The following is a 12,851-nucleotide window of genomic DNA, read 5'->3' on the forward strand; positions in this document are numbered from 1 at the left end:
CCATAAAGTACAGAACAAGCAAATGGAAATTTTCAAGTTCAGCACACAAAATCAACTCATTTCATGTTTGAGAAAATATACCCTTCAGATTAATGCGCACAGATTAGCGGTCCCCTCAGAGAGTACCGATTTTGCAGTCATGTGAGTACCGTATGAGTGACAGGAACGACCATTAACGAGCGATAGTAACGCACTAAGACTAGAGTCACTAGGGGTTTCTACTCACAATTGCTCCCTGCTGAGAGCTGTGAGCCACAGCAGGCTAACAATACTAATTTACAAGGCTCCTTAACACAACGCTACATACATAATGCTTTAATACCCGTAATTAAGCCCTCAAACATCAAATTACATAAACTTGATATTCATACGGTACATACATTCAAGGTCAAGGCTGATTATTTGAATTATGGATTTGACGTTTTTAGTGGATTCCCTGCCATCTACTGGGCAAACAAATCCAAATTGTTTAGTTTTATCTCGTTAGGTTCACCTGGCCGTAATGGCATGTTGACTTTGCAACATTACCATGCTACAGATATGCGCTCTAATTTTGTGAATTGACTCCTGATTAATGAGATTTTTATCTTCTAAAAAGCCACTAAGATGAATTGGTTCTATGCGCTGGTTGCTATGTAGCCTTGTCCTCCACAGAGAAGAGGCCTTAGACATTGTTGAAAGCACTTTCACCATAGAAACTACACCACGTTGCTTTGGCAACTTGTGAGTACCTGGCTTGACTTCAGCTGTGGAAATGACAGGACTCCGGGTGTGTGGTCTATCCATTAGTGAATATGTTCACCTGAATGAAATGGTCTTCATTTAATTCATTTTGTGCAAGCGCCTGCACTCATGTGAATATATCTGCTGAGAAAACGGTTATATTGTCACTTAATGTAAATTGTTGTAACATAGTCAAAGATCTAAATTAGCTTAATTGTTCAAACCAGTGGTGGCAAAACGTCTCATTAGCCACTGTACATGGAATAGCACAACCCAGGATCATTGAAAAAATTCACTGAGTTTCCACATAAATATAAAGCAGTAAAACCCGATAACTTTTATTCATTTTTCACCCAAATAATGATTCAGGGGCAGATTATTGATTAACTAAAGTCTTTGTGCAGGGTCCTTGAAAATACTGTGTAAACTAAACTTTTTGATTTTGTATCATATAATCATCTCCATATTATAGATTTTTCTGAGCTAGTAAACTTTCTCACTAGCTCACCTGGTACAGGCATTGTCTTTACAATGTGGAACCATAATCACAAATAAATGAGCTCAAGACTTATAGAAGCACAGATTAAAATGGCTTGTTCCTTTCAGTGAGTGTTTTTTTTTTCTCTCATATTTACTGTTTGTTAAACACTATCAGTTAAATTTAGCGGAATGATTAGTACAGGTTGGTACGTTATTTGCACATAATGATAGACATTTTAATGCACACTCACTGACATCAATTTCCAAACTGCCACCATATGTATAAAAAGTAACATAATAAAACTGCGCCAAATACATGTTCATCTTTTGGATAAAACTGAATGTCCAGTTAGCACAGCTCACTGGAACATTTGACTTTCAATGTGTTGTGAAAAAATGCATGAAGCAACATAATGTTATTTCGCATAAATGTTGCCACAGGCACATATTTTCCAATGAGCCTAGCTTGGCTAAGAAGCAGCAGTCTAAATTGAACCACTACTGAAACTTGAGCATTTATAGATGATGAAGTCACTGGGTACTGCAGTGCTGTAGCAATGTCTCATGAGGGAAAAGATAAGGGTAGGGAATGAAAGCAAGCCAGCTGAGCTGAAACAGCATTTTCAAAGAAAAATGAGAGAGTTAGGTAAAAGGGAGCAAATGGGTGTGGAAAAAATATGAAAGAATGTGAAACAATATAAGAGTGTTCTTAAACTGCTATTCCTTAACAGACAACTTCATATCTTTGTCTTTTGAGAAACCTTTCATTGAAAGTGTCATTAAAGGTCATCCTCATCAAGGCTCCAGAATTGCATTGTGTTCCTGCTGTCACTGCCGAAAGTGTGTCTTCTACATTATAGAGCAGGTGAATCCACAGCACTCTTTCAGCAAAGTGAGGCCTGTCTTGGTTGTCACAAAGGGAGTAGTCTGCTGGGCTCTGGGCGGCCTTCTCCACTGCGGCTTAACACCTACATAGAAGAGTTTCATAGACAAAGAGTTGTTTTATACACAAAGATGTAATGACTTAAAGTAAACCATTTTGAACTGATTTTAACAAAAGTAACAAGAACTTTTGCCCACCACAGATCTAATACTTAAAACATTCTCTATTAGTTTTTAAGAATTTAATATTTAATATTTTTATATCCTTCCTGACTTTTAAGTTATTCAGAATACAAAATAAAATGTGCCTTGTTGCTAGGAGATGTGTGACAAATGAAAACAATGTGTTCTCAAAATATGAAACAATGTTTGGTTTATCCTGACTGGACAGAATCTGAGTCTGAAGCTAAAAAACATGAGACTATCATACACTAAGCAATTTTCTATGAAATCAAGTCTGCAGACTAGCTCTAAATTTTGGCAACTAGTGTCAGTTTGTCCAGACTGTAAATTGGGGCAAAATTCTGAGCAAAAATCATGTACTGTATTACTGTGTGTGAGAGGCTAAGAGTTAGGGCTGTGTGAGAGGCTAAACCATTTGAAACATAGCCAGTGACTAATGTTTTACAAAATGTCCCACCTCTTTTTTGTATTTTAGTCACCCTATATGGAATAAAGAAGTTTCATATTTTTAACTGAATGACCAATAAAATGTATAAACATTTACATTTGTTCTACCAACCATAAAAAGAATGACTTACTCTTGGTTTGAGAGAGCTTTTTGGTAGTTTGGACTTAAGATATTCAGCCATTTCTTTGTCCTCCTCCCGTTCCCTATACAGCAGAAGTAACTATGGTGATTATGGGAGCATGCATTATGGTGAAGACTGACTGTATACTTTGCTATTTATGCATGCCTTCATGTCCTTCAGTTCGCTAAGGTTTTTCAATGTTATTGCTGGGAAATGTAATTCTGAAAATATAATGTGAATTAATGTATCATTGCCAAATTTCTCTTTGTTTTTTTATTGTCATGGGATTCTGCTGGCTTTACAACAGACTTCTGCTTATTGGATTGAATGGTTTGAACATGGTAACATGACTCCCTTTCAGCCTTTGAGAACTGGTTGGAAATGGAAACTCCACTGTGATGTGCTCCACGTGTTTACACCAAGCTGGTCTAAAAATCCTCAGCTGATAATTATTACCTGGGCTCCAATAAGTCATTATTCCTTTGCACTGCTTAATTACAAAAAAAAAAATGCCTAAAACTTAACGAGTTTTTTTGGGGTTAAATGCATTTACATTATTTAATAGAGTAACATCTTTTTTACACAAAGCCCAAACTTAATAAACACTGGTTCAAAAGTCCAGATTCAATGTAAATTTGTGCAGATGCCACAAGCACTGAGCAGATTTTCCTGAATTCAGTTTCTGAAATTGCTGATACAGGATGTGGCAGCATGGCTTTATTACAAATAAAATCCTATTACTTCTGTACTTAGAGGGGTGAGTAATGTTTTTTCCTCAGGCCTTAGACTGAATTCTGTCTGCCCCAGAATTGGAGTTCAGTCAGAGATTTAATAAAGGGTGCAAAATAAATAGTGTGTCAGCCTCCTTCATTTCCCAGCATCCTAAAATCGGCTTACCTGAGGCGCTCAAACTCCCACGATCATCTACTAAAAAGTCTCTGGCCTCCACTAATTTATGAATCTGTTTCAGAAGCTCTTCCTCCTTCTGTTTGTCTTCGTTAGACTTGTCATTATCTGAAAATGGATTTTTTATTTTTTACCAAGTAACAGCTTTCATTGTCATGCTTACTAAGACCAGGTCACTTCTTATACGCTAACAGAAAAACACAAGTGTTTATCAAAATAATTTCTGCAATGCAAGTTTGTAATTAATATATTAGCTTTATTAGTAGTGCATGTTGTGCTGCTTTTAGAAAACTGTAAAAGCAACTGAATACTTGAGAGAGATCTCTAATTTTATCAGTAACCTCAGTAAGCGTATAGTAGAAGGAACTTTAACAGCTGCACTGTAAAAAACATTAAGAGCTGAAACAGTATTTCTTGAATTTTTACTGTAATTTATTCCAGAAGCTTTCCCAGATCTTACCTGGGATAGATAAAAAGCTTTGAAGCTCTTTCTTCAGTCTTGTAATTTCTTTACATAACTGGATATCATCCATCCTAAAACAAAAGAACAGGCAGATATGATAACACCACACTGTTCTAAAGCATGCAGGAGCATTTACAGTCTTCACGGCAAAAAATCCTGCTTCATGAACTAACATTACTGTACCAAATAAAATATGTTACACCAACAAAACTAGCTTTAAAAAATAAAAGTAGCATTTTTACGTAAATAAAAATAACTTATCAATCAAAATTATAGTTGCAGGGGTCACATGTTTTTTTACTGTGTTGAGCATGTAAAAAGCTTCACAGTTACTTTGTAATGTTCGGAATGGAATACCAGCTAAAATCTGCTGAATACGCCATACACTGAACACTGTATACAGTCTTCATTTATTTAATAGTAATTAAAACAGTAAGCTTTATCCTACTTAAACATCTCAAACTGTCATTTTCTACACTGTTGTCACTTGACCTCATGGTGTTGAAAATAAAATTTAATGAAAGCATCCCAGTTTACATTTTGTTCTCAAATTTTGTGTGAAAGCATTGCATTTTGGGATGCAGTATTCCATGCCGTAAGCTATGTTGTTTTTAATGTTCATTTTGGCATTTGCAGTAGGTCACCCCATGTATACAGAAAATTTTGCGTATTATGCTGCAGTATGCCTACTATGTACTACAGTGGCAATGAGAGTCTGAACATTGCCCATTCATCCCGATCTTATTAGTATTCGTAGGTATTTGTTTGTGGTTTACACATTCATTTTGTGTAACTAGCTCCTTTGAGTACCTAACTCCACTCTCATCAATACAAAATCACATCTATACAAGTCAAATAAGAGTATTTAATAATAACAACAGCTTTTTTTTTTCTTCAATATAGATAAGTCTATGTTGAACATCTGGATGCTGCAACACAGTGACAATTTGGGATGCACAAATAGATATTTTTATATGGCAATGAAATTTTATGTGTTTATGATATATTTGTCTTTTTTCCTGTCTAAACACAAGCAAAGATGCTGTCAATATGTTTGCAATGTATTCAGTATTTCAATGTACCAAGCTTTCTAATGACATCACTGGTTATTAGATTAAACTATTTGAACCACTTAAATCATGATATTCAAAGAATTACACATGGCAGCTTTAAAACTCACTGTAAAAAGTCATAACCTGCAAATGTTACCTTACAGCAATTTAGTTTTTTGTGGTATAAATTCATATTTTTGACTTTAATAAAACCATTTAATTAAGATGTTGCCATTTTTTGCATGCTATTTCGTGTCAGATAGTAGTATTTAGAGTGCATTCAGTCCTGGATTTTGATGAAGCTGTACCATTGGATTTCTCTCTGTATCTCTTCGGTTGGGGTTGAGAGAGACCATGGAGGCTGAGCACCAATCAAACACTTGGGAAGAAATGCCCCACTGATTTTGTGATAACCAAATCTCTTCCTCAAACGATTGTGAGGGGAAACCAATATCCATGCATTAGATACTCTGGCAGCATCAAAAAGCAAAGCATTAACATCTTAATGAGGGGCAGCTGGCTGATTGTAGCTCTTGGTAATGGGAACAGGAAGGACAGATGACTGCAGATGTGATGGTGAGAAGGATCTCAGATCAGCTTTATGAACCACTCAAGGCTTGTGGGTTTGCCTGTTGACTGTCAATTATAATTGACAAAATTGGTTATTACATTCATATAGTAGTTTAATGTAGTGTGTTTATCTGGAATGTGAAAATGTAATTAAAGAAAACACTTCTGTTAATCTAAAAACATTAATGACATGGATACACTTTGAATTCATTTTGAAGTGTTTGAGATACAGAACAAAACCAAAACATAAATATTAATATGTAAGGGTTCATTTACAGTCCGTGGGTTGTTATTGCTAAATAAACCCAGAAAGGGTGATTAGGACCCAAATTGGACTGTGAATAATTGATTTGAGTTTAAACTTATTTTATCACATGCAAAGAAAGAGACTGTAGAGTGATTCATGAAAAAAATTGCCTGGAACAATGGTAGGTTATACAGGTAAAATGGCATTTTTAATTTTAAACATGAATGTTAACTATAACTATAAAGTTATAATAATTGTTCAAATTCTATAAGAACAGGGAAGTCCACAGCTGTAACTGTACTAGCTGTACTGATATTGTTGGAATTACTTTCAGAATGATTTTCGTCATTGGATGAATGATAAAACAACAACAACAACAACAACAAAAAAAACATTGAAGTCCAATCAGAATTCACCAAAGAATGTTAACAAAGTTAAGCCCGAGACACACTGCACGATTTTAGCAATCCTCTAAGATCACTCCAGATCACACAGTATAACATGGATCTACGCATGTTACTATAGAAGAATAAAACATCATCAGCATGCAGTAAACAAATGAGCATGATGAATCACACACTTTAGCAGTTGTAGTTTTATGTGTGCTAAAAAAAAATGGAAGTGGCGAAAAGGAAGGGATGAGGAAGCTTGCTGTAAAGCGGTTGTATATTTTAAGCATGTCGCATTGATTTCATGACCACATTTTATTGGCTGGTCTGTAAACATGGGTTGTAGCAGCAAACTCACTGTGCAGTGATCATGCTGAATTTCTGACACACTGTCAGAAAATGATCGTAAGAGCTATCTTTGGTCCATAGCCAAGACCAGAGACTCAATTCTCCCCAACCTAAAAGCCTCGGCATCCATCTAAAGTTCTATGACCAGAAGAATATTAAAATGCAGGCAAATCAACTCATTAACCATGTTAGGCTTGTCGCCTTCCACTGTCAATTGCGCTCTTTTCAGTTGTATGTCATCAATCTGGCAACCCTCATGAGCTTGAGTGTGACCGATGCGCCGCGATTTAGCAAATCGAGGGGAGCGAATTTGTAAATCGTGCTTTACAATTTATAAATCAGTGAACGAAATAGTATAGCCATCGGGAGCGCCAATAGTAATCATGTGCGGTTTAGTACATTGAGAGAGAACAAATTAGTAAATTTATGCGTAGTTAGCCTCTATTATTTCCTGCATGACATGTGTGGGGCTCCGTAAATTTGGCCTACTGTGCAGTTGACCAATATTTAACAAGCTTTGATGACTATTGATCTGAAAAATTCAAAATGAGTTAAAAGTTAACTATTAAAAAGAACTGCTGAACATTATCAGGATCCTGCCCTCCTACGGTCTTGTCAGTGTTGTCTTTGTTTCATGTTTCCTTGTTTGTGTTGTGTGTGAGCACACAAAGGCTTTGTCTTTGTTTGTGTTTTACCATGAGCTCTTCTTGTCCTGCCTCCTTATTACCCCATAACCACGCCCCTTTGTTTAGGTTTGCCACCTGTTCTTCACATTCTTTCCTTGTTTAGTCCTTGTTTTTCTGGGTGTTCTCACCTGTTCCTCATGTTCTCAGCTCCTTTATATTGTTCTCCCTTTCCCTCTTGTTTTGCCAGTTTGTTACTCTTGTCTTGTCCACAGAATGTGTTCCTGCCTGTCATGTCATGTCCACAGGGTGCTTCCTAAGCTGGCCACTTCTCCTTTCATGGCCACAGATGCTGAGGCAGAGGCGTTCATTTTGCCTGTTCCAGCCATGCAGGCAGTGCCATTTCCAAGCATGCTAACTTCCCCAGTTGCCTCTACAGATGCCTGTTCCTGCAAGTCATGTGGAGTCAACAGATATTCCCTGTTAGTCCAAGTCACATGTCCACAGAGGCCATTCCTGAATGGCCCACTCTCATTGTGTGCCTGACCACGAAGGCCATTCCAGCACCTCTCATTTTCCCTGCCCATTTCATGGCCACAGGGGCCATCTCACAGGCTACACCACTCGCACTGATCACAGCCAGCATGGAAGGCCGTTTTTTCCCCCAAGAGCAGCCTGTTGTCAGGCGGCCCGGCTGGGGCCTTTCTGAATCTCTTATTGTCCACAGCCTAATCAGAGTCTAACAAGAGATTCTAGCCACCACGCTACTATGGCCGCTTAGTATAAAGATTCCTGAAGAAGGGCCCCAGGGAATCCGCTTCAGAGTCAGGAGACCTCCAGAGTGTGCTATGGAGGAGGGGATGTTCTACATCCGGCTCCAGATAGAGCAGTTGCCACGAGCTAAGCTGGAAAGAAAAAGAACTGTTTTAAGCTCACTCCACGCTCCAGAGAGAAACAGTCCCACAGACCCTGCTCCTGAGAGAGCAGTCCCACAAGCCAGCTATAGAGGGAGGTTGTTTCACCAAGCCCGGCTAAGAGAGGGGAAGCAGGAGTCCCCGGGCCAGCCCCTGAGTCTGCCCCAGTGTTAGCTTTCTGCTGCAGGCCCAGCCTGAGTGTTGGCTCCTGCCCCCTGAGAAAACTTTCCAGAGTCAATGTCAAGGTCTGATCCTGCTACCCTTAAGGGACACCCCAGAATCTGTCCCAGAACCTGCTCCCAAGGCATGCAACTTCCTGTCAGTTCTGTCACCCTCCCGATTCTGCCTCGTCCAGGAAGCCCAGTTGTAAGTCCAGACCAGGTCACAGCTGCCAGTTCCTGTTACCAAGAATGATACCAATCAAGCTCTCATGCCTCCCTTCCCACCCCTCTGTGTTTCCCAAGTTAGTGGTTCCATAAGGCCAGGAACTCTTGGTCAGCCCTGCTTAACCATTCCCTCTGAGCTTTCCACCCTCTCTGTCCACTCCCCTGTGTTTCCTGGCGCTATTTTGAGGACTTAAAGCCACTCCCTTTTTTGTTTGGTACCTCATTGGACTTTGCATGTGTGGTAGCCTGGAGGTAAGCCCATTTGGGGAGGTAATGTCAGGTCAGGATCCTGCGGCTCACAGTCTTGTCAGTGTTGTCTTTTGTTTTATGTTTCCTTGTGTGTGTGCTTGAGAGCACATGGCTTTGTGTCTTTGTTTGTGTTTGCCACATGCTCCTCTTGTCCTGCCTTCTTGTTACCCATTACTCCTACCCCTTTTTAGTCCTTGTTTGCTGAGTGTTGTCACCTGTTCCTCCATGTTCTCGGCTCCTTTATATTCTCCCTTTCCCCTTCTGTTTTTGTTTTGCCAGTTTATTATTCTTACTTTTCTGTGTTACTAGTTCTTCTTACTAGTTTTTGGTGATACTGAGTATTCCCTGCCTAATTGACTGCCATCCTGGACTGGACCTCCCGTGGTCGTTCTCTCCAGCTTGCTTGTCTTCAGATCCTTTCCCTGCTTATCGTTTGGACTGTTCTCTCCCTCCCCTCCTCCCTTTCCTATGTCTTGTCAGCTAGTTTGTCTAATTAATAAATCTGTTAACACTCACTCTGCGTTTGACTCCTCCCTCCAGACCCTTGACAAACATAAGTTCACAAATAAAATGTATTGTTTAAATTGTTACTGCCTTGAGTTTATTATTTTGGAATAAATGTAAAATGCGATTAAAAACACTAACTTGATTAGATTCATACTTGGCATTAATAAATAGAGATATTGACTGTGATGTTAAAGTGAAACATATAAAAAATATAACTGTGTTTTTTGCTTTCTCTTTCTGATAGTGTAAGTCAACAAAACATGATTTAAAACAACAACAACAAAACAGAATTTACATTTTGAAAAAAAAAAAAAAAAAAAAAAAAAAAAAGAGGACTTTGCCTCTTTATTTCAGTAGAATTTTACCGTGTGTATATCATAAATATGTACACATGTAAACATCTGTTTACTCACATGTGTATCTCAGCTCAGATTCTCCTCCCTGATCAAAAATGTCTCTGATCCAGTTCAATCTTATAGAGTTACTGCCTCTCTATGTCTCCCACTGTGATAGTAGAGTCTGCCATTGAGACCACATCTGCCTCTGAAAACACAGAAAACAAGAAGATATTGACTGAAGCCACACTGATCACGACCACAAAGAGCTGAATACAGCTCAGATTGCATTCTATGTAAGAAAATATCAAGTTTAATGAATGTCTTCTCTCTCAAGATTAGCAGTGCTTGTGGAGGATTTCTGAAAAAAATGAGATACATTTCAAGATGCACCAGTCTATTAAGAAATTAATTCACCATCATTACAACCACTGAGGCCTCTTTACATATCACGATTAAAGGAAGCTTGAAAGCCTTCAAAACCTCTACAATTCCTTCTAACAGGTCTATCGTTACTACCTTCTTCCCATTCTTGAAGAGGTTCTCAAAACCTCTTCACAGTGACTCCCAGCAGTATTCCTCAGCCTAAATAAATCAGCTATCAGCAGCAGCAAAAAAAGCAGCATGTCCAGGTTACCTGCCTCGGCTTGCAAGGGTTTAGGAGGCCTAGCATAACTCTTCCCCTGATCCTACAATTGGTTATGTCACTGCTGATATCACCAGGGGCATTGTGTGCACTATCTCTTTTCTCATGAGTGGCATAGTAGCTTAGGTTATGCTAGGCTGAGGCTATCCGCGTTCTGTCAGTTTTTACCTCGGCTGAGTGGCCACTCCAGTGTGTTGTGAGATGGGGAAACATGACAATATTCAGAAAAAAAAGGTTTCATTTGTAATAAAGCCTTGTTTAGTTGTTTAGATCAATAATATATTTCTTCAAACAATATAACATGTCTTCATTTTGTTATTTAAGGGAGTAACAAAGCCACTGTATTAACTCAAATTAATCAACCAATATTTGGCCATTTTGGATATTTTTTTCTCTGTTCCCATCAGCTTTTATTTATTTAAAAAAAAAATTGTCACACCATTTAACAATTTTGAATCAAATTTGAGGTGAAAAAAATGTTGACCAGCAACCTAAAAAAAATACATACTTCCTTTATACTTTTCATATATATTTACCCTAAATGTAAAAAACCAATATTTAAAGTTTAAACGTTTTATCTAAATTCTTATTCTATAGACTTTTTTTAAAACAGATTACTAAGCTTTTTTATATTTCTAAATTATCTAAAACACAGAAATGGGAACAATAGCTAAACATGTCTTCCTCTCTGATTTTAGATTAATGGAATTTGACCTTTACCCCTTTCTTATTTGGGTCACAAGCCTCTTTGTATCTCAAACGCGCCATCAATAGGTGTCTTCAGGACAGGCACTGGTCCAAAGGCTGACACTAAAACATTTTAAAATCAAATTATTCTTGCGAAAAGAGCTGTTCAAAAATCGAGCTAGGCCAGGAGGCAAGTTGCTCCTTCATGTGCAAGTTAAAAACTTCCACTGAATCACTGAGGCTTTTGATGGTAGGTTAGGCATTCATAAAGGAAAATCATTCAAATGTGCTCGACGAATTAAAAAAGCAGTAGACATTACAATGGTAGTAACAGTGCATATAAGAAAAAAACTCAATAAGTTGCTGCAAAAGGAATTTCTGGGTTAGACATGTAATAAAAAAACAAGTTATATAATACTAATAATAATAATAATAATATATAATAATAATAATAACATTAATAAATAAACATTTTAAAATAAAATTTGTGATTTGTCATACAGGGACTTCCAGGAATGTAGTTTTAAATTCTTTTTCCCACCATAACTAACATGGAAATTTTAATTTTCACCATGGGGGTTTAAGATAACTAACAGTGAACGAAATTGAAAGGTTGTATTGTAGCATGCTTTAGTCCTTTTTTTCCTGTGAAAAATAGAAAATATATTAGTATAGTATTATACAGTTACTTTATTTTTAATTATAACAGTTGATGATTAAGCACCTGGAAATTGATTTTGAAATGACAACAGTTGCTTTAACCCCGGATGATCTCCATAAGTTTAATTTTATTTTGCAAAAGATTTTATTATTAAGTTTCAGTAAATGAGTCTCAGAAGCAGCAAAAAGGGGGGGGGGGAAAAAGGTGCTGTGCTGCGAAGCATTAGCAATGTAATTAACGCCCAGGGTAATGACACTGTAAACTCTCCACAAGAGCTATGGAAACACATGTTCTTCTATCCTGAATCTACTTTCCCATTTCAAACAGTCACCACAGCATGCATTCCTACATAAAATCTCTAATCCATGATAGAGAAGGTTAATTTATTAAATGGCTACCTTATGAGACGCAGCGGTTTTCAGATCGCCCGCATAAACACTTTTTCCAACCTGAAACTAAAATTCTTTCAAAACAGCAGACAGGTACCATCCTGGTGGCATTCAATCTGTCACAAACAAAACCCATGGAGAATAGAGTGCAAGGTGTGTGATCGTCTATAAAGTACTTTCCACCAATACGTGTTTGACCAGGTTTTGATACCGAGAGGTGTGTAGGGATACCTGTTTGGCTCCACATCTGTTTTCAAAGTTCTTGCATCTCCTCAGGGAGTGCCATAACGACAGGATGCTCTGCGCTTTTCATCCATATCACACGCCACTGAAGGTCTATCTTAGAACGAATTATCCTGACTTAGTTGAGACAGGCAAAAGCAAGAGGGAAAGCTCTCTAAAATAAGGCAGCGGATCCAGCCGGTTTCTCGTCCCGCTGAGGAAAATAGAGTCAGCTTGGATAGCCTAGACCTCATTACGCAGCCGGCGGCAGTTACAATGCTATCCTGAGTCCGTGGACGACATCTTGTTGGGTCATCAACCTCATCAACAACAAAACAAACAACATTTCTGTGTCGTCAGGGTAACTTCAAGTTTATTTCCTAACGCGACTTCTCCCTTCGTCTTCTTCTGTCTGTCATC

The 12,851-nt window shown here is 38.0% G+C and overlaps 1 pseudogene; it reads right to left on the bottom strand.

Annotated features, from left to right (window-relative positions):
- Nucleotides 1–2,009: 2,009 nt before the first annotated feature.
- On the bottom strand, nt 2,010–11,240 carry LOC122144277 (annotated as a pseudogene).
- Nucleotides 11,241–12,851: the final 1,611 nt, after the last annotated feature.

This window comes from Cyprinus carpio, unplaced genomic scaffold (genome assembly GCF_018340385.1).
Source record: "Cyprinus carpio isolate SPL01 unplaced genomic scaffold, ASM1834038v1 S000006628, whole genome shotgun sequence".
Lineage (NCBI taxonomy): Eukaryota > Metazoa > Chordata > Actinopteri > Cypriniformes > Cyprinidae > Cyprinus > Cyprinus carpio.